General features: G+C 42.8%; 1 long non-coding RNA gene across 1 annotated transcript; it reads left to right on the forward strand.

Annotated features, from left to right (window-relative positions):
• Positions 1 to 21573: 21573 nt before the first annotated feature.
• Positions 21574 to 23233, forward strand: LOC309360391. Its single transcript, XR_014164092.1, has 2 exons — positions 21574 to 21795; positions 22992 to 23233. It is a non-coding gene; the product is annotated as an uncharacterized lncRNA (long non-coding RNA).
• The last annotated feature ends 242 nt before the right edge of the window (positions 23234 to 23475 follow it).

Below are 23475 nucleotides of genomic sequence, written 5' to 3' on the forward strand. Positions count from 1 at the left end.
CCCTTCAGATGTCAAAGAGATAAACAACTACCTGACATTTAGAAGACATCTTAAGGCAGCCCTGTTCAGGGAAGTTTTTAATGTATGACATATCAGTGTATTTTTGGTCTTTGTGGAAGCCGCCCAGAGTGGCTGGGGAAACCCAGCCAGATAGGCGGGGTACAAATAAATTATTATTATTATTATTATTATTATTATTATTATTACTAAGTTCCCCTAGCCTTCCACCAACTGTGGTCATCATCTTTCCCTAGCCCACGCTCTTTCTTCCTGCTTGACTATCTCGTTTCTACCAAGATGTGTAGAACTGAGTTCAAATGAATGAATGAATGAATGAATGTCGTGTTGAATACATTTTTCATTAATTTTTTTTCCTGAATGGATTTACTATAGCTGTTGCAAAAATTGAACTGCTTTTTGTACCACATAACCAGCTCTGGTAGCAATATTCAGAACAAAGAAACCCAAAAACAAATCCTGGAGTAAATAGCTCCCCCCCCCAACTCCTGCTGTAGCATATTAGAGAAATTCACCATTTCCAATATCTTTCTCCTCCATTCGGTCCCCCTTTGCATCAGGAGATGTCTATTTGGGACAACTTTCTTATTTACAGGAAAAGTTCTGCCTTTCAGGGCATTTGTTTCATTTCTTTCTGTTGGGTTATGTCTGAATTTTTTTCCTTCTCACTTTAAGCAATTTTCCAGGCAGCTATTGGCTTGAAGATAAGGTGCAACTCCCTTCAAAGGTCTCTAGGTAGTGAATGCAGCCTGCCTTTAACTCCTCTGACACATGAGACCCAAGTGTAAATCTTCTCAGGGGCTGGCTGAAATCATTTCCTCAGAACAGTGCTCTGGAGGCAGCCTCATTCATATTCCCTTGGAAAGAGATTTCATTTCATTAAACTCTAGACTTGACTCTTTCTCAAAGAGGTCAGGGAAAATGCTACGTGCAGCCCTTTCTCCCTTCAGTAATGCCACCACTTGTTTGATTTATAGCAGCTGTGCCTTTATGAGCTGCAAAAGGACCCTACAGATAGACTCCAGCTTCCTGTGAAAAGCAAATTAAGGGTTGATCTGAGTTCCTGAGGCGGGGAAATATGCAAAGTGCAGAATTGAGGCAACCAGGCCTGAGGAAAACATACACCCCACTCGCGTTTTACAGATCTAAATGTTTTGTCAAGTCATGAAATGGTTCCACATTGATCCATGAGTCTTGCTGCCTCTGCATACCGTCCAACATTTCTCCGATGAAAAGAAGGAAGTCCCATTCCATACTGATAATTTTACTATTTATACCCCACACTTCTTCCTGGGTTGCCCCAGCCAACATATATAAAAACATAATAAAACATTTTTTAAAAAAACTTCCTGTGGTGTTTGCCCTCCTAGGTACCATCATGCTGGGTCATAAGGAAAGGGTTAAATGAGATTTCAAGTATTTTATCAATTGCATCACAGAACGGTCCATAACAATCCTTTGGAGCTTTTTATTTTTTACATCAAATACTAATAAGTAGTAAAGACTTTCCTCTCTAACCTAAATGGGTGGGTTGTTTTTGCCTTTTCATTACACATGTTTAAGCCAGGCTGCCTGTACCACTAAGGAGATGAGGAGTGAATGATGGGATGGCATTTCCTCTGGCAGATACCATAGTAAATACACAGCAAAGTGTCCACTTAAAGACAACCATGATGAGAGCGGAACCTGAAAGAAAATAAAAGCTTGTCTTTAAATATTTTATTAAATCACTAGTCTCTCTGTTTGAAGAACAATCTGTTTAAAACTCTAAAGGTTCAGTAAACAAACAAACAAAAAACCACAGTTCTCCATCTAGTAATTTGGCCGTGGTCTCAGTTTTGTAGCAGTAAAAGATATCATGTATCTTATTTTGTTTTGGCAAAACTCAAGCCAACGTTTTTTTGCAGGATGAAGTGGGTACTCCTTTTATAGGCTGTCTTCTGCCTATGACACAAGGTCTTTGTTTTATTTCTCTCCCCTTGTATTTTATCTTCAGGTCATCCCCTTTTGTGGATATAATTGACTAATCCCTGATAAAGAGATCTTTGCTTACACTTGGAACAATTATCTTCTCTTATCTTTGCTCATGAGCAGCTATCAGCAGATAGGACTCCGTTGCTAAAACAGCATCACTGTCTAAAGCATACTGATCAAAGAAGATCTGCACGGATACCTGCTACATTAGTTTGAAGTGGAAATATCCCGATGAAAGAAAAGGGTATTTATGGATTTATGTACCTTAGAGGTGAGGGTGGGCTGGGGCTCAACTCTTTACCTGTGGCAATTACACATGCTACTTTGTAAATAAAACGTTTGCCACTGTTGATTTCAGCACGTTCAACTACTCAATCTTTTTGTTGTTGTTGTCAAACAGATGGTGCTTGCGATCTCAAGGTCTATGGATGAAGAATACTGCATGGAACCAGCAGATCTTACAGTTTCAAGTGATACTGCTGCATAAATGCAAGGCAGCCAATATTCCACTGCAAAAAGGAGAAAGTTTTGTGTAAGCCAGGGGTGCAGAAAAGGTCCCTCCACCTCCAAATGGTATTGGATTCTGACTCCCATCAGACTCAGCCAGTTAGGCCAATGGTTAAAAATGTTGAGAGCTGGAATCCAGCATCTGGGTGAACCAAATTCCTCATCTCCACATTAATAAAACAACAGTACTGGCTGTATTTTTGGGGCCGAGCCTGGAAGCATCCAGGCAACATTCAAATTGGATGCCTGAACACCATATACGTCAAAGAACATGCTTTATTTTTAATCTTGCGACATAGATATGGACACCACAGCCTATATGTGATTCTGCAGCTCTTATGTTTGACAATTGCCTTTCACCATTGTACATGGCGAAAAATATTCTCTGCTCACCAGCTTCTTTCTTGTAATGCCTTCTTAATGTTGGCCCCTGATGAGTTTGTAATTAAGTTCTAGTCTAGGCCACTGTAATGCCCTTTATCTGGAGTTGTCTCTTATGATGCCCCCGGAAGAGTATAAAAGTTAAGACATAGTGGTGAGAGAGGATTTTGTACTTTTTGTTTCTTCTTTCTTTAGTTTCTTTCTTTTATTTATTTCTTATAGATTAGTTTGTACTTTTAATTGTATTGTGAAAACTTCAATAAAGTTTTCTCCCCTAAAATAAGACATTTAAATTCTAAAATACCTTGCTTCCAATCTGCCTGCAAGTTTGCCTCCTTCTCAATGACCTGCTGTATCCTTCGCATAATCAGTGCTACTGAGTTCAATGGGACTTTGTTGTTGTTGTTTAGTCGTGTCCGACTCTTCGTGACCCCATGGACCAGAGCACACCAGGCACTCCTGTCTTTCACTGCCTCCCGCATTTTGGTCAAACTCATGTTTGTATCTTCGAGAACACTGTCCAACCATCTCATCCTCTGTCGTCCCCTTCTCCTTGTGCCCTCCATCTATCCCAACATCAGGGTCTTTTCCAGGGAGTCTTCTCTTCTCATGAGGTGGCCAAAGTACTGGAGCCTCAGCTTCATGATCTGTCCTTCCAGTGAGCACTCAGGGCTGATTTCCTTAAGAATGGATAGGTTTGATCTTCTTGCAGTCCATGGGACTCTCAAATGGGACTTACTCCTAGATAAATATGGATAGGATAGGAGTCTGTAAGTCTTTGCTATGTACCATGTCTGGACAAGTAATACCATACAGAGAAGTGTTATTAGTGGTTTTGTTGCAATCATACTACTCTGTTGCCTCTGTAACTCGATAAAACTTGACTACCACATTCTTTTCATAAGGGCTGCTCCTTGAAATAGAATTTCCAGGTCATGGTTATATTAGTCGACAGGGTAAGAGAGGGTAGAACTGTTGTGTTTTCCAGCAGCTTAATTTGAATTTAATGCAATTGCACGAAGGTGTTTGTTTTCTAATACAAAATTTAATCAACCGTGAAACTTTGGGACAGAGTAAGATTGTACATTTTAATAAATTATGGTAACGTGCATTAAACCATATAAACTTCTGCAAAGGTGTTGAGCAGCGCTGAGTGTTATTAACAAGAGATGGGACTACAAAGGCAAAAATCTCATTGAGTGACCTTCTCGCTATGATTTCAGCTGATGTTCTCTTTCAAATTATTATAATTAAGAGAGCACCCATTAAAAGGTTTTCATTTGTCAGATGGATGATGCTGTTTTATAACATGGCCAAATAATGTGCCCATTATGTATCTCAAGTCCAGTGCCAACAAAATGTCTGCAACTTTTTTTGTGCAGCAGCTGAAACAGCACAGCGAAGGTCACCTAATGACGACTTGGAATAAAAGCAGTGCTGTACTTAACCAGCAATATCCCCTGCTCAGATTCAGCTACTTGATTTGAAGCTCATTGTGAGATGGGCCGTACATGTTTCGTGATTAGCAGCTATGTTCCTGTGGGGCAAACACTGATAACTCTCTGTTTGGTGCAGTGGAACAATGGTTTCTGTGATGTTTCTAGTATGGTGTAAGTGGTTAGCATGCTAGACAAGCTTAGCTGTTTCCTTAAAGCAATGCTTGCGTAATAAACAAAAATCTGCCCTTATTCCCTTATCTATGGCCATACTAACCTGAACATGCCCGATCTCGTCCGATCTTGGAAGCTAAGCAGGGTTAGGCCTGGTTAGTACTTAGATGGGAGACCGCCTGGGAATACCGGGTGCTGTAGGCTGGGACGCGGGTGGCTCTGTGGGTTGAACCACTGAGCCTAGGGCTTGCCGATCAGAAGGTTGGCGGTTTGAATCCCCGCGACGGGGTGAGCTCCCATTGCTCGGTCTCTGCTCCTGCCAACCTAGCAGTTTGAAAGCACGTCAAAGTGCAAGTAGATAAATAGGTACCACTCTGGCGGGAAGGTAAACGGCGTTTCTGTGCGCTGCTCTGGTTCGCCAGAAGCGGCTTAGTCATGCTGGCCACATGACCCGGAAGTTGTACGCCGGCTCCCAGCTTTTTCAGGAGGGGTAAAACAAATCAGGAGAAGCACACAGTGAAACTGCATCTTCTGTGTCACCTCATTGGACAAGTTGTTGCCGCTGATGGTGAGGGGAATAAATGATGGTCCAGGTATCCCCCTGGAACTGGGTAGGAAGAACTCTGTGACCCACATTTCAGGGCCTCCTTGTGAGTCAGAGAGTTTGCATGAGATTCCCTGTAAGCATTTGGACCCTAGGCTTGATCCTGTATTTTTTGTGGCTCACACATCATTACCAGCAGTTTAAAAGCATGGAAGACAGATATTGTAGTTAGAGAGGGACATAACATGGGTTACAGATCATCGAGGGAGATATATACTCATGTGAATTACCAGCAGATCTTGTATCGCTGAGCATAAATCACAGACTTTGTATTTGTCAGGGAATCTGTCATCCACAAGCGCTATCATTTATATTTGTGAGTCCTGTTAACTGCACATGTCTCTTCGTCTAATTAAAGCAGCTGGAGCCATCTGCATACAGGTGAGCCGCCAGTCTTCCGCTGTTCTGTATATTGCAAGAGGAATGGAAGTTACATGAGACAGATGTAATGTGAAATGACTTGAGGTGTCATCCCGTTCATAGATTCCCAGCTTCTCAGAGGCTGCTTCTTGGTGTCCCAAGATTTATGACCTCCCTCCCCCCATTGCTAAATCCTTAAGGACGTCCAAGTCAGTGGATGATGTGATTTATTAGGCTTCTGACCTCTGACACAAGAGATATTTATTTGGGGCCAAACTTCAGGCTGTGATAAGTATGCCTTCCCTTAAAATGGCCACTTCTAACTTTAAGGAGAAGCAGGCACAAGGGGGCCCAGTTAAAAATGTGCCCCTGTATCTGGGTGGAATTACAGCTTGCCAGATGGAACTATTTCCCTCTTCCTCCCCATTGCACTGTTCTAAGGGTCCTCACAAGCCCCACATAGCCAATTTTGGGGTGGAGGGAAGACGAGAGTGGGGAAAGCCTCATTACACAAATAGAAATGGGCTTCTGCTGCCGACACGATTTATTAGGTGAATCTTGGCCCCTCACTGCATGCCCACATCACTTCCTTGCAGACCTTTCCCCTCAGCTTCTCTTTGCCCCTGCAAACTTTGATTACCTCAAATGGCGTCTCGGAGGGCATTTCAGCAGGGTCAGGGCCCATTGCCACTTCACCCCCCCCCTTCAACATATAACTGGCAGGTTTAAGAAACCTTTTTTAAGCCCACCACCAGAAAAACCCCCTATGTTTATCATTGTACGTAGTTTGGTATGTAACTCACTCCCATGGTATTGCTGTTGAAGCTATTCCCACAACCTTTCATTGCATTCTCTTTTATATACATGTGAGATAATCTGATTTTCTGAGGTCTAAAACAGATGAAAACAATTGTAAAAGCAATAAAACGGAGTGAACATGGAGAATATTTTTCCTTCTCTCTGCCCTCAGTCTCCATTTCCTTCCCTTTTCATGTCAACTAACCTCTTATTTGTATAATTATTTTGAATGTTGCAACTTTTCCACCAAACTTGCGAAACGCAGGATGAGGGCAGAACTGCCATTTCCTCTTAACTATTCTTTTTTTTTAACCTGGGAAGCGTTTTTGCTTCCTTTGTAACCCAAACCCACAAAATAACCCCAAATGAGCTATAAGGAATATTTTCTACACAAAAAAAGAAGATTTATTGAAATGAATGTGGCACGAATATGCAGATGGTTTCAATTTCCTGAGGTATGTTGATGTTTTCAACCTTCTCAATCCTTTTAATCTGGCTTCACTCAACGTCAACCCCACGGCTGGGAGTCTTCACCGACAGAACGAGGGCAAGGGTAGTGTTAAAATAACACTGCAGTGGGCCAGAGCTTAGCCCGTTTACTCTGTGTAATAAAATCTATTCCTCTGTGCTCGTAATTTCATCAACTTATACAAGTCAACACCAGACATTAATGGGGAAAGGTTTCCAATTAGATACAGTCTGAGACTGACCCAGCTTCTCAGTAACCTTCAGTTGTCAGCAATAAAAAGGACAGTTCAATATGATATGGATCATTCATTCCAAATCTCCACAACTCATTTATGACAAACACAACTAGTGGACCATACGGAACTGCTGCATTGTTTTTCATTATACTGGCACATCGGCTTCAGACTCCTCTGCTAATGATCTTTAGTAGTTTTCCGTACAGAGCACAGCTAATGAGTAAGCAGGAATGGGCTTCTAGGGTGACGGCGGCAATCCAGATTTTCGAGTGACAGCGCCAGCCATATGATGACGGACAGGAAGGCCTGTTATTTTGGGTAACTAGTTCATATTAGGGAAGGGTTTGCAAGTGTGTGTGTGTGTGTGTGTGTGTGCATGCACGCTGCAGGCAGTGCTGGATTTACATATAAGCTAAACAAGCTATAGCTTAGGGCCTCACCCTATTGGGGCCCCCCAAAAAAATTAAAGAAAAAAACCTGGATGTACATTTCCAAAATATAAGATTAAAAACAAATAAAATAAAACCTACATACAGCAGCAGTGTTTTGTGTTGTGTAGGCTCTTATGATGTAAGGAATGGGCCCCGCCTGCTAGCCTGCTCCCTAAAATATCACTGGTTTGCTTCTTTCTATATATAGGGTGCCTACATTCTGCATGGACTGGTTGCATGGCAACATGCGCAAATGGCTTTAGATACCTGTTAGGTCCATAAATTACCATATAGCATATATTCAACACAAAAAGACAGCGGCAATTTGTTGTTGACAAAGGAAAGCTGGACATTACCTTCAGTAGTTTAGGACCTCATCAAACATAAATCTGGCCCTGGCTGCAAGGCGATACCAATGAAATAAACTCAAGTGGGACTTGCAACAGAATGTTGCAATGTACTGTGTTCCAGCCAGTCATGCCTTTTTACAGCATACTCCATTCCACCCCTACCCCCACACTGTTCCCCACTCCCATTTCCCTAGCCCAGCAGACATTGAGTATTCTGTGGACACTGAGCGTGCTCAGTCTTTATCAGGCTGGTTTGTGGTGCATCTGATTCTTGCATGCAACAATGCAGAGCTGCTGCCTTTGGAACACTCTCCCCAGTGATGCATACCTGGTACCAACTTAACTATCATTTGAGTGCCAGGTAAATACATTTTTTAAAATTCTATTGGACATATGGGCAGCTTTAGTGATTGTGGGATCATGTGATGGCCTGGGAATCCGATTCAGAGGCTGAACCGGAGGAATCCCAGCCTGCACAGGAGTCCCCGCCTCCAGGGCCGGCTGAACTGGGGCAGGGCCTTGATTCTGAAGCGCCTGCACCTGTGCCGGATCCTCAGGAGCAGGCACCAGGTGAATCCACTCTGGCTCCAGAGGTGGTTGAGGACTCAGTGCCTACAGGTGAGTCTCCCCCTGGGCCCAGTAACCCTTCAGCCTCTCCTGAACTGCAGAGGCTCAGGGCAGAGAGGGAAGGGAACTGGTTTCTCCCAGGAGGAGTGCTCGCCTTAAGGCCAGGAGAGGCGGGGCTCCTGGGGGCCGGGACCACCCCTGGCCTCAGAGAAGATAAAGGCCAGTCAGCCCGGTCCCAGGTTGCGGGAGCAACGTCGTTGAAGAGCTGTTTCGGCCAGCATCCAGTCCTGTTTCCCCCAGAGTTCCTGTCCTTGCCCGGCTTCCCGCTGTGGACCCCGCTTCGCCCGAGGAGGACTGTCTGCTGACCCTCAACTCAGGTCCTGGACCTCGCCCCACGGTAACCTCCCCCCTGGACCAGCATAGCTCAGCTACATTAGTCAATAAACCATGTTTTGAAGGCGTTATAAACCTGCAAACCAGATGGCGGCGGAGAGCAAAAAAATAATAATTCTATGCGATTTTAACATAGAGTTTTCCCCCTATTGTTATAACGATTTATTTTCTGACTTATCTATAGTGCTTTCCTCCCTGTGTATAGATCCACCCATTGTTACAGTTACTCAATCCAGACTTTACTGGGGTTTTTTATTGCAATGTGTAATATGTTTTTATCAGGTTGTATCTAGCACTGCCATTCCTGCTCGTGCAATTGAACTTCCCATGTCTGTCCTCTCCTGTGCAGCCTCAAAATCTGACCCAAAGGTTCTCCCAGGCCCCTGGAGCAGATTTTGAGGGTGCACAAGGGGCTTCAGGAAGAAGGATAAGAAGGGGAAAACTTCTATCTATCTATCTATCTATCATCTATCTATCTATCATCTATCATCTATCTATCTATCATCTATCTATCTATCTATCATCTATCTATCTATCATCTATCTATCTATCATCTATCTATCTATCTATCTATCTATCTATCTATCTATCTATCTATCTATCATCTATCTATCTATCTTATCTATCATCTATCTATCTATATCATCTATCATCTATCTATCTATCTATCTATCTATCATCTATCATCTATCTATCATCTATCTATCTATCTATCTATCTATCTATCTATCTATCTATCTATCTATCTATCTATCTATCATCTATCTATCTATCATCTATATCTATCATCTATCATCTATCTATCTATCATCTATCTATCTATCTATCTATCTATCTATCTATCTATCTATCTATCTATCTATCTATCATCTATCTATCTATCATCTATCTATCTATCTATCTATCTATCTATCATCTATCATCTATCTATCTATCTATCTATCTATCTATCTATCTATCTATCTATCTATCTATCATCATCTATCATCTATCATCATCTATCATCTATAATCTATCTATCTATATCTATCTATCATCTTGTCTATTATAAATCAGTTTGAGACCTTTTTTTTTTTTAGTATATAGATACTGTACAGTGCTTCCTTGGGTTACATACACTTCAGGTTACAGACTCCCCTAACCCAGAAATAGTACCTTGGGTTAAGAACTTTGCTTCAGGATGAGAACAGAAATCGGGCTCCGGCGGCCTGGAAAGTCTAGGGTCCCACTCCGCAGGAGGAGTTCCAGGGCTTTGAAACATTTTGGACTAGTAATGCATATTACTGAATAAAGAGCATGAGGGACAATTAATTTCAGAGCATAAAATGACCACACCATACCACTGAATGCTACAATCCCACATGTCATGACTGTGGGCTTCCATGCACATGGAATGAGTAACGCTCGCTCCAGCCCCAAGAGCAAGTAGATTATTCCTTACACAAGCTCATGAGGCTTATAGGCACATTCAATATTATTCCAGCATCAGAAAAATTCTAACAGACATACAGATGCCGCTGAGGAATTGAGATCTTTATTTTTGTTTCTGTTCACATAAAATGCCTAGTGTAAAATAAATATCGGGGATGAGGGAGCTTAGAGGAGATAGATACTGTTGGACTAACACAAATTGCAACTTAAAAGCTTCCCGTTGCAGAGGTCCCAAATGCCATGAAAGGAGAAAGATGGAGGTACCCAAATATACATTATCACCAAATGAGCTGAGTATGAATCAGAGTGCGAGAACGGTTTCTGGTTAAAGTCATATAATTGTGTCGGTTTACATGACATATACTTAGGGGTTCAGAATTCCCAAGCTACATTTTTTCCCTTTGTTTCCCCTCAGAAACTATCAAAGATAGACTTTACATGGTGGAAATGTTTCATGTTATGTAAGGTTTATTTTTTCAATGCGACACAAATTGTCTGCTTTAATTTTTAAACGTTTCCATTTTTTGTCAGCAGTGATATTCACAATGATTTACTGTGCTTTATTACGGACAGTGTTGATAGATGCAGCTTCCGGATTTCTGAGTGCAATTCAAAGTGCCCTGCTATTACTAAAACCCAACATGGCCTGGACCCAGAGTACCTGAAAGATGACTTCCTAGGAGACCTCCTACTCATTTAGGTAACTTTAGTGCATACCTTCCAAGTTTCCCTATTTCCAGGGACAGTCCTGGACTCACAGAAGCTGTTCCGGTTTCTGATTTGATCCTGGAATGTCCCTGTTTTAATTTTTCCTCTCCTCCATGCCTTGGGGAACAATTAAAAATAGTAGGTAAGGTAAAGGGACCCCTGACCATTAAGTCCAGTCGTGACCGACTCTGGGGTTGTGGTGCTCATCTTGCTTTACTGGCTGAGGGAGCTGGCGTACAGCTTCTGGGTCATGTGGCCAGCATGACTAAGCCGCTTCTGGCGAACCAGAGCAGTGAATGGAAACGGCATTTACCTTCCCACTAGAGCGGTCCCTTTTATCTACTTGCACTTTGACGTGCTTTTGAACTGCTAGGTTGGCAGGAGCAGGGACCGAGCAACGGGAGCTCACCCCGTCACGGGGATTCGAACTGCCGACCTTCTGATCGGCAAGCCCTAGGCTCTGTGGTTTAACTCACAGCGCCACCTGCATCCCTAAAATGGTAGGTATGTAGGTGCAAAAATGGAGTCCTGTTTATACTGAAAATAAAATACCTGCACCAAACGAAGGAAACAGTGAAGTCGGCATACAAAGCCCTTCCTAGAATGATTTATGCTCAGAAATGGAAAGAAGATTCTGTACCAACCAAGGAGGAATGGGAGACTAAATTAATGGACTATGCTGAAATGACTGAACTTACAGGAGCTGCCAGTCAAAGTAGACATTACTGGGCTAGATAGACAAATGGTCTGACTCAGTGTAAGGCAGCTCCCTGTGTTTCTATGGTACCAAGCAAAGGCCCACTTATTTCTTTGAGTTGGCTAATTATCATTTTCAACATGGTTTTATTGCTATTATTCAGACATCTGTCATAAAGGTTGGGTATAAATGCTGAAAGTGGGAAATAACCGAAGCATCACCCCACATGAATGATGCTTGCTTCTTTAGGTACAGTTCCAGGTTTGGAGGTGATTTTTAAATGACTTTGCTTAGAGAGTGATGGCACTGCAGTATGAATCCGTGTACTTAAAATCTCCCAGATAATTGCTTGTGTGCTCCCATACTCAAATTAGCTCTGATAAAGCGATAAAAATATGACTTTGACCTTTTCAGTGCTAGTTTCAGTGAGGTAAACAACATCACAGGCTTGATTCATTTCTGAGAATTAGTGAAAGCTCTCCAAACCTCGCTGGTCTGGATTGCAAGATGGAAATTCTGATGGCTCAAATTTCCTTGTGAAATTGCCAGTGATGTGATATGTAAACCTAAAATGGTTTTCCCTGGAAACGAATGTTTGCAGTAAATGTTCCTGCAGGCCCAGGGGTGCAGCTTTTGAGGACAATTATAGCATGTACTGAATGGGGCTAGTTTTAGGCTATGCTGATGTCCCTGCTGAACAGGGAGTTCCACAGTATTGTCAATATCTAGGTGTGCTTCTGTGGAGAGAGCTGCCTGTCTACCTCCCCCATTCATTTGGAGGCTTATTGGGACTATGGGTCTTGACTGGAAAATAGGCACAATATCTTCTTCATTAGGGTTGCAATATTTCAAAAAGTGAAAATCTGGACGCAAAACTACTTACTTACTTCACCAAACCTTTATTAGGTGTTACAAATATTTGGTGGACGCAAAGGTTGTTGAACTTTTTTGGGGAAAAGTTCTTGAGCTTTGGTGGGGCGGGGGAAACAAGGTTGTTGCAAACTTTACTATTGACATTATTTCGTGGACTCTTCATGCACTCTCTTTTGAAAGTAATGTATGGTATATCACTCCACCAGGAGGTGGGTAGCGCTGTGGTCTAAACCACTGAGCCTCTTGGGCTTGCTGATCAAGGTTGGTGGTTCGAGTCCCCGTGAGCTCCTGTTGCTCTGTCCCAGCTCCTGCCAATGTAGCAGTTCAAAAGCATGCCAGTGCAAGTAGATAAATAGGTACCGCTGTGTCAGAAAGGTAAACGGTGTTTCCATGCACTCTAGCTTCCGTCACAGTGTCCCTTTGCACCAGAAGCGCTTTAGTCATGCCAGCCACATGACCCAGGAAGCTGTCTGTGGACAAACGCCGGCTCCCTCGACCTGAAAGCGAGATGATCGTCGCAACCCCATAGCCACCTTTGACTGGACTTAACCATCCCGGGGTCCTTTAACTTTTTTTTTATATCACTCCACTTACTTCAACATCATCCAGCCCAGACACTGAGGTCCACCTCCCTGAAGAAGTGAGGTTACAGGGAACCAGGCAGAGGGCCTTCTCGGTAGTGGCACCCGCCCTGTGGAATACCCTCCCATCAGATGTCAAGGAAATAAACAACTATCCGACTTTTAGAAGACATCTGAAGGCAGCCCTGTATAGGGAAGTTTTTAAGGTTTGGTGTTCTACTGTGTTTGATGTTTTAATTTGCTAAAAGCCTCCCAGAGTAGCTGGGGCAACTGTTGAGCACTGTACTTCAGCCACAAAGTCCTGCCTTGACAGCACTACTGGGGTGAGTTTAACCATTGCACTGTTATGCATTAGCCAGAATGCTCAGTGGTAAGCCTTAAGGTCACCAAAGTCACTTGCAAAACCTTGGCTCACCTCTCTCTTCAGCTTGCGGGCCCTGCCGAACTAAAATGATTACTTAGCAGCCAGGGACACTGACTAGCTGTTGGATTAGTTCCTTTCTTTCTTGGTTACAGAATCTGGTTGCCTGCCGAGGTCAGCTAGGGAATTCATTCTGCCTGTATTAGAGAGTCTGTGTTTGCTAGACAGTAAGTAAATTAATTAATGAAACTTGTCTCGATTGAAGGTTTAGTTTGAGAGTTTATGCTGTGTGTTCTTTTTGAGGAGAAGCTGAGAAACAGCCAATCATCATGGCAAGAGGCAGAGTCAGGACAGAAACTGAAATATACTCAGAGTCGAGTGTGAATTTCATGCTCTTTATTCAGCTCATAGTAGCAATGAACGAAACTTTCCCCCAAACGTCTAGCTATATATACATTATTTACACAATAGGCCCTGCATGATTGGCTAATTCTTGGCTAATAATGGACAATTTTTTAATATAATTTTTTTATTTATTTTGACTGCGTCAGACCAACACGGCTAATCTAGAAGCATAGGGTAGATTCAGTTGAGCATTCCCCCCCCCCCCCAGCCACTTTTACTTTTTCAAGTGGTGAGTGACAAGGAGCAGATGAGGGCCAGGAAAGGTGACACAACCTTTGCCTTTTTCAAATCTCTGGCTGAGAATGAATCTGTGTGTTTGTGACCGAGATGTTTTCTTTCTGTCTCTCCTACCATTTGATTAGATAATGAGGCATCTGCTGGGTAACCTACAAGTGCAAATGTGAATCTTGGTTTGCTAGAAGGTTTTTTTTTTATGATGTCAGTCCAAAGGATGTGATTACTGCCTAATTATTGTCAGAGAGCAAATCTATGTTATATAGAAAGCAATGAACAAGTGATAGTTTTGTATGAAATCCAAGATACAAATATAGTACTGTCTGCATTTAAGACTCATTTACAGGATTAAATTTTTAAAATATTTTCTTTTTACAGGGAACAAGCAACACTATGTGTGTGAGGGAATCCCTTTAACAGCACAGTCCTATAAGATCTACTCTGAAGAAGGGATGTTAGCAGGTAGCAATTTCCACCCCATCCCCTGTTCCACACAGTTAGCAGTGTTTCCATTCAGCCAAGGCAGCAACGTTTAACCTCTGCTCCTCAGCTACTGATCAGGGGCTGAAACCTGTTCAGTTCGGCAGGATTCTGTGCTGATTCTGTTCTGATTCAGGAAGCAGTTTGCATGGAAATGCCTGCTAAAAGGAAGAAGCTTGCTTTGGAATTGGTGTAAAACAAAGGGTTTTCAAATAAAAGGGCATGACTGCTTGGAAGCCCTTTGCAAAAGTCCAGTAGTGCACTTTGAAGTCCCAATGATTGGAGCTTCAAAGCGCAGCATCACCTGACATCATCTGCCAAATTTGACCCGCTAGGGGTGGGGCATAAAAATCTGACATACTGGCCAGGAAAGGCTCCCCATTCCTGCACTAGCCATGCAGAGCACTTTAATCCACTTCAATTGCATATACCTAAATTATCACACCAACTGGGTTTGATACAAATTGTTCTCAGTGAGAAGGAGCTCACTGAGACAGTGCAATGTTTCATTTTGCTGGATTCTGTCCCCTTCAGATGTACGGCAGTCTAATCCCAAAACAGTCTGAGTCAATAAAGACTGAAGCCTTATGTTTTCCATTGTTTGGAACTCGTATGGTTCATCACCATAGCCAATCATAACTTGAGCATAGAAATCAGCTTTATGGACAGCAGCAATAACTCTTGGTTTCTCATGAAATGGTTGATTTCTACCTGGTTCTTTCCCCTTATCAATCTGTCATGACTTAGTGGAGACGGTATTCGGTAGGATAATTTAAAGTAATTGCACAATATGATGATGCTAACATAGTTTAGATTCTGGATCTACTATCTCACCTCTTGGTTAGCATATGCAACACGAACAATTCTTTCTTTTAAATCTGTCGTTATGATGAACAATGGCCTCTGTTGCCTTTGACCTGGAGGGAAAAGCCTTCATATCCCAACTGCAATTTCATTAACCAGCGAGTTCCTGTTTTTTCACACTCTTTGTATCAATCTGTCATGTGCAATATCTCCCAGCAAAGTCTCTCTCTATAATAGTGTCGTTTTTCCAGTAATGTGATCTGATTCCTTGAGCAGAATGTCCCAGTTGTTTTCCACTGGCTGTGTGTAATGGATAACGGGCAGAGCACATGCTGGAGAGATGCACGTACAACCGCATCATTCTCTGAGTGATGCAATACCCCAGCTAATGAAGTAATTACCAGCTGGGAATTTTATAATAGGCAGCTTGCTGAATTGGACGAAATATTTCTTCCAATTCCTGTCTCTCCCAGGGTAGCTTCTGGGCGGCCTTATTTAGTATTTCCAGCAGCACAGTAGATGTACGTCATAAGTGAAAGATGGCTTAGTTATTTGAACTCAAAGGAGCTGTGGTCAAATATGTCAGGAGACCCAGAGAAGCTTTGAGAATAGCTGGATTCTTTTCTTAATGGACTTTTGGGAGCAGAACAGAAATTATAAATAAAAACTACCTTCCGCAGCCCATCACCCCCCACTGTCCTGATGCTGGTGTAATAGGAACCACATTATAATTTACTTGATGTGAACTTTGCTGTCACTTCATGTATTAATTAATTTTAGCATTATTTTACACTTCTGCTATTGCCTGGGCTTGTTGTATAAATGAATTGTGGGGCATTTCTCCTGCATGGGTTATAGTTGTGCAAAGCCAGTAATTGAAGTTATGGGTTATAGTTAGCAATTGGGGTTATCTAAAGCTGCATAAAAATTTGCCCATCTTACTAGAAATGTGTAGCACTGATTAGTACTGGAGAATAAATTATAGCAATTGATGGTAATTAAATACCATTTTATCTCCTGTATAGAGCATGCGCACGCACACACACAGGCATATACATATTATCTTTCATTTTAAATACTGTTGCTTCATTGACTTGGCCATTAAAATTACTGGAAATGTGGCAATTACTCAATGGATATTAAGTAATTTGTAGTGCTGTAATTTTAAATTTCTAGCAGCTTTAAGGTTTTGATTTTGCAATGTTTTATTACATGTATTTGCACATTGCAATGTTCAGTAAACCTTTTCTTTAAAAAAAGAAAAGAAAAAGAAATGCAGGATATGAGAGATCAACAGACACTCTCTAAGCAGGCAATCTTTGAGCAGTGTAGGATGCAGTGGATCTCTGGATCAGCTGCGACCCCTGAGCCAAGGAGATAAATAACTATACAATCTTTAGAAAACATCTGAAGGCAGCCCTGTATAGAGAAATCTTTTTTAACGTTTAATGTTTTATTATGTTTTTATATACAGTGGTACCTTGGCTTAAGAACTTAATTCGTTCTGGAGGTCCGTTCTTAACCTGAAACTGTTCTTAACCTGAAGCACTACTTTAGCTAATTGGGCCTCCTGCTGCTGCCGCGCCGCTGCTGCGCAATTTTTGTTCTCACCCTGAAGCAAAGTTCTTAACCCGAGGTACTATTTCTGGGTTAGTGGAGTCTGTAACCTGAAGCGTCTGCAACCCAAGGTACCACTGAATGTTGGAAGCTGCCCAGAATGGGGAACCCAACCAGATGGGTGATGTATTAACGAGGAGGAGAAGGAGAAGGAGAAGGAGAAGGAGAAGGAGAAGGAGAAGGAGAAAAGAAGAAGAAGAAGAAGAAGAAGAAGAAGAAGAAGAAGAAGAAGAAGAAGAAGAAGAAGAAGAAGGGAATAGGACATCCCTATTTTCATCAGAAAAATGTTGGAGGGTATGTAAGCAGAGAGTAGTATGTAAGCAGACAGCTTATAGGAACACCTCCTCCCCTATGATCTTGTGCACCCCTTGAGGCTAGTTGGGGATGCTCTTTTGTACTTGCCACACTGAAGGAGAATGTGAGAGGACACCCCCCCCCCGTAACATTGGCTAGGTTGTGTAATTCCTTGTCCTTGGAGATCCACCTAGCTCTCAGTTAAAGGTCTTTAAAGTGATAAGGGTTTTGTGTAACTTGTTGTAAGTCTCCTGCTTGTGCCTTGCAGTGCCAGGCATCTAGTTCCTGGTTTGATCACACAGTAAGCGTAATTAATTAAGAAGGATGATTTATTATCAAAACAAACAGATAGCTCCGGACAGCTCTAACACAGCCCCCAGCCTCATCAATCAAGGTGACCCTTCTGAAGACTCCTTTTGACGTCAAGAGAAGATATTGAATTTTCGCTTCTTAGGTCTTTTGTTTTGCATCCTGTCTTGCAAACCTCCCATTCACCAAGACCTCGGACTTAGTGGGTCATCTCCCACCTCTTCCCCATTCTCTGAGAGGCTGTCTCTTAACTCTTTCCCACCTGTTTGTGCTTCCAGCGAGCTTTGACTGCGTTCTAGCTTGCTCTCCACTAATCCCTTATTCCAAGGGGCAGGGGAGTTGGCACTAGCCGATATTCATCCTGCATGACAGTTAACTCTCTCTGTTCCTGGCTGCTTTCTTCAATGGGAGCTGGCTGCAAACCTTCACTGGGAGCTGTCTCATTCATGACATGTGGTGAGATCAGAGAGAGAGTCTGGAACTCTGACTGGACTCCAAGCATGCCTTGACCATGGCTCTGCATGTCTGTATGTATTTGCTACCAATATGCTTTCATGCCTGTCAAGTAAACTTCTAAACTTGACTGAATCTTTATGAGTGTTTATTGCCTCCTGTGTGTACCTTCAACCCCGAGGATGCTTCCAACGAAGCAGCTGCGTTGAGATGTAACTCTGCTGAGTATGGATACTGGTACACACGTTCAGCAAAAGTGATGCCGGACCCAGTCCTTTTAAATCATCCATCAGAGGTTGATGGATTGATCCAACACTCTGCTTGCTGATGGTTCACTGCCTCCATTTAGGTAAACACTTCATTTTAGATAAACACTTCATTTTTACAAATTGCCATAGGTGCTTCCAGAGGTGGGCCATAATTCCAATACAGGTAGTGTTTCATGCAGTGCTAAACAAAGACAAAAACAGGGGGGGAAAACAGAAGTACTGTTTTTGGGGGGCAGGAGGTGGGCAGGTGTGGAGGATTCCCTGGTCCTGAATGGGGTAATAGTGCCACTGAAGGACCAGGTGCCCAGCCTGGGAGTCATTTTAGACTCGCAGCTGTCCATGGAAGCACAGGTCAATTCTGTGTCCAGGGCAGCTGTTTACCAGCTCCATCTGGTACGCAGGCTGAGACCCTACCTGCCCGCGGACTGTCTCCCCAGAGTGCTGCATGCTCTAGTTATCTCCCACTTGGACTACTGCAATGCACTCTATGTGGGGCTACCTTTGAAGGTACAACTAATCCAGAATGCGGCAGCTAGACTGGTGACTGGGAGCAGCCGCCGAGACCACATAACACTGGTCTGAAAGACCTACATTGGCTCCCAGTTCGTTTCCAAGCACAATTCAAAGTGTTGGTGCTGACCTTTAAAGCCCTAAACGGCCTCGGTCCAGTATATCTGAAGGAGCGTCTCCACCCCCATCATTCTACCCAGACACTGAGGTCCAGAACCGAGGGCCTTCTGGCGGTTCTCTCACTGCGAGAAGCCAAGTTACAGGGAACCAGGCAGAGGGCCTTCTCGGTAGTGGCGCCCTCCCTGTGGAATGCCCTCCCACCAGATGTTAAAGAGAACAACTACCAGACTTTTAGAAGACATCTGAAGGCAGCCCTGTTTAGGGAAGCTTTTAATGTTTGATGTATTACAGTATTTTGATTTTTTTTTAGAAGCCACCCAGAGTGGCTGGGGAAGCCCGGCCAGATGGGCGGGGTATTAATAATAATAATAATAATAATAATAATAATAAGTATTTTCAAGTGGAAAAGAGATGCTGGAACTTACTATGAACGCCTCCCTTGTTCACTTATAATGGCAATGGCGCCCACCAGAGAGGTGCTGGAACTGAGTTCTGGGTGGGGGGAAAAAGCCCTGGTTTATGCAGGAAAGTATTCAAAGATATGATTGCTCCCACTTACAATCTAAAGTGGTACAGTCCTTCCAGACTAAAAGCTTCCCCAGATGCAATAAAGCAATTGGAGACTCAGCAGAGGAAACACAAGCGCTAACGCCGCATGCCATTTTATTGTGCGCCCAGGATGAAGGACAAAGCAGGCAATGTTACTTGGGCTGTCCTGTACATGTGTCATGGATATGCCTTGCCCCACCCTCTCCATCTTCCTCCCATCTGTCACAAGCACCTGCTTTTCCTTTTTCATTGGTATGTAGTGTTGGCTAGCCAAGAGAGTACAGTTCCTGAGGATACAGCAGCAGGTGAATGCAATGTGTGCTCTGGCACCGAAGGAAGCTGTCTACTTCTCTGGCACACCAGGGATGATGCCTTCTTCTTCCTCTGTATTTTAATAGCAAGCTTTCTGTCTTGGCAACAGCCAGGATCATTAGCTCTACAGAGCACACAGCAAATGTCCCTTTACCCTTCAGGATAAACAGGCAAGTTTTTCTCATCAGTCTTCAAGGTCATCGGGAATCCAAGTTATGCTGCAGGATCACTTTGCGGTCACAACATCCCACCAATCAGAGCTGTGTGTTTGTATTTGTAATGATGTATGTATGGACTCTGCATCTTTGTTTTCTTATTGGCCAAACAGTGTTAATATTACCCTGCTGCCAGACCACCTTTTAAATAATTTTATGGTTTATATCTTTCCCCCCGGATGTGGCAAAGGATAGGGCTGTCTGCTCAGAGAGAAAACAATAATTCAAGGTATTATTATAACATAATTCACACATAAGGGACGTGGGTGGCGCTGTGGGTTAAACCACAGAGCCTAGGACTTGCCGATCAGAAGGTTGGCGGTTCGAATCCCCGTGACGGGGTGAGCTCCTGTTGCTCAGTCCCTGCTCCTGCCAACCTATCAGTTCGAAAGCACGTCAAAGTGCAAGTAGATAAATAGGTACCACGCCGGTGGGAAGGTAAACGGCATTTCCGTGTGCTGCTCTGGTTCGCCAGAAGTGGCTTAGTCATGCTGGCCACATGACCCAGAAGCTGTACGCCAGTTCCCTCGGCCAATAAAGCAAGATGAGTGCTGCAACCCCAGAGTCGGCCACGACTGGACCTAATGGTCAGGGGTCCCTTTACCCTTTTTAAGTCACACATTGTGTGAGAGTGTGTATTTTCTGGCTCACAGTTTACTGTTGCTTGTTAATAAAATGGCTAAAGTATTACAGTTTTGGGAGCAACACAAAATTTACTAAATGCCAAGCAACGCTGATTGCATTTATTTTCTAGGCGTTTGCCTTTTTCCGACCGCAGGTAAGATCCACACCCCTGTTCCTGACTTCTGCTGATGCTTCTGGTGACCCCGACATCTTAATATTGAACTTGAAAGGCCACCGTTAGTTCAGAGAGCAAAGGGAAGTCCCAGGCTAAAACTCAGCTTGGCTTCCTGCCAAACTATTTTCCTCTTTGGCTTGGCACCAGCCCCATCAGCATACAAATAACTTCCCTTCATTTACTGCCAGCTCATTTTATTTAAAAATCAAAAGATCTTGTCTCTTTTCCTCACACCCTTGGGGAAAAGGAAAAAAAAAAGGAAAAGGAAAGTCTTTAAATAGGCAAATTAATGTTATTAGCGAAACAATTCTTTGGTCTGAGGGAAGATCGCTGGCTTTGGCGCTATCGCCGCCGCCATTACAGTTGAAAGCCAGTCTCTCAAAATAAAGTAATAATGCAAACTTATTGTTTGGAATTTAGTGACAGAGCTCCAAAGAACTGGATGGGGAGAGTGAGAGGAGCAAGAGCAGCTGCTTCCGGCTTATGAGATTGATCTCCTGAGGCAGCCTGTGTGGTAGTGAACTGCACACTGGAACAGATGCCGACTGTAGAAGGGGCTTTACTAGTTATTATAATGGGGACAGGGTTTGAAAATTTGTTGGGGCTCAGTGTACTATATAACGATTGCTTCGTTGTCTCCAAAGACTCCAGAAACCAAGAAGCTTCTAATCTAAGAGGGGATTAGTGAACTCACTTCATTAACTTTCTGCAAATGTTGCCTTTCCCCCTCACCCCCACTCTTTTGGTTTCTTGATGGTGTGCTTACTGAAGATGTGTCAATGGGTTGCAATTTGCTGCCTGGAATGTCGTCTGCTAACTGTACACCATGGAGATGGCATAAACGGAATCCCCCCCCCCCGGAAGCCTCAATGGTCTTTGTACTGCTGCATAGCTCTTCCCCTACGATATTTTGAATGGCTAAACATAATGCTCTGTCGAACTGGCCAGTGAGTTTCACAGAGCACCACTGTCTACAGACTCTGGTGTCACGCCATCTGGTTTTAAGTTGTCCCGGAGATGGATAATGTCAGGAGAAAGATTAAGGACTATGAGCAAACCAGGAAGTTCAGCTCAGAGGTAAGGAATCCAATAAAGGTAAGGGACAGATTGGAGTTGCGTTGATAGCCTTGCTTGTTCCATGCTGAGAACGAAGGACATCTCAAAGCCAGGGCATTAATCCAGTTGATAGGCATGTCTAGTTCGGCCAAAGTCAGCTAAAGCAAAGTTCAGTTGGGCTGTTTAAGATTATGATTGGAATTTAGCTTTCTATCTGATCTCTTGAGAATTGCTCTTCGCTGGAAGAAGGCTGGTGCCAGAGCAAGATATGGTTGAAAAGCAACTGGATAAAGGTTCAGCCTCAAGTACTGGGGGACAGGAGAACAGGCCGTCTAGTCTGTTAAAGCATATATTGGCTTCTAAGGTGTGTTTTCTCAGTGATTTAATCCCCCCCCCCCCCTTTGGCAGATCTATCACCTTTGTTTGTCTGTCTATCTTTCTATCTATCATCTATCTATCTATCTATCTATCTATCTATCTATCTATCTATCTATCATCTATCTATCTATCTATCTATCTATCATCTATCTATCATCTATCTATCTAATCTATCTATCTATCATCTATCTATCATCTATCTATCTATCTATCATCTATCTATCTATCTATCTATCTATCTATCTATCTATCTATCATCTATCATCTATCTATCTATCTATCTATCTATCTATCTATCATCTATCATCTATCATCTATCATCTATCTATCTGTCACCCTGCTGATCTTCAAAGATCTCAGATTTATGTATAGTCCCCAGGCATCAAATAGGAACAGAGTTGCATAGCTTCATCATAGGACTCCATTATCTGCCTTTGCATAATGGTTAAATACAACCATTATTTACCATTACATAAAGTACAAGAAGGATGAATATATCTTGAGTGAGAATGACCCTTAAGGGTGGAACTTGTTCTTTCTTAGGACTGCATGTATTTCCTTTGTATTGTTGTTTCAGCTATGTTTTTTTCAGGCATTATTAATAAGTTGTAGATCCTTTCACCCAACAGCTGGAGAACTGTTTACTACTGTGGTGCTGAATCTTTGGCTGTTTAGATATTCAGACCAAAAATATGGTTGGGGGGGGATATTTATTTTAAAACATTCTCCTTGATCAGGTCACATTTTCTTAAGCAATTTTCTGCTGTTAGTTTTCCTCTTTCCCTCATTCAGTATCATTGTCCTTCCCCTTTTCATTATGATTCCTCTCTCCTTCCTAGAATGATCCCAGAAGACCAGGAATCACATCTTGAAAATGATTACGTCACATAGTGCATCACATTTGGCTGTGAGATGACATCACTGAAGTCAAAGTTGTGTGGACGGGGTCACATGGGGTGATCACAGCCAATCAGATTATCTGTAGTCCTCACTTTGCCTGGGTAAATCCTTTCTCTCTCTTTTGATGCAGCCTTTGAAAAAACGATTAAAGGGTGTGTGCCTTTTTATGCCACTGAAAACATTTACAGGAAGTGACCTCTTTTGAATTAGGCATACAATTTACATTGCACTGGGCACGCAGCACAATTTGCTCAAATACACCTATAAATTGAAACAGGTATCACTCTTGCATTTGACAGTGTGTGACATAATACTTTCCTTCCTGAGTGGGGAACATTAATTTTACCATTTTCTGATGCAGACAGTTTTCCAACAGCCGATAAAATTTACCACCACTTTGTATTGCTTTATTGTTTCCGGCGC

Source organism: Podarcis melisellensis (assembly GCF_964234715.1).
Source record: "Podarcis melisellensis genome assembly, chromosome: 17".
Taxonomy (NCBI): Eukaryota; Metazoa; Chordata; class Lepidosauria; order Squamata; family Lacertidae; genus Podarcis; species Podarcis melisellensis.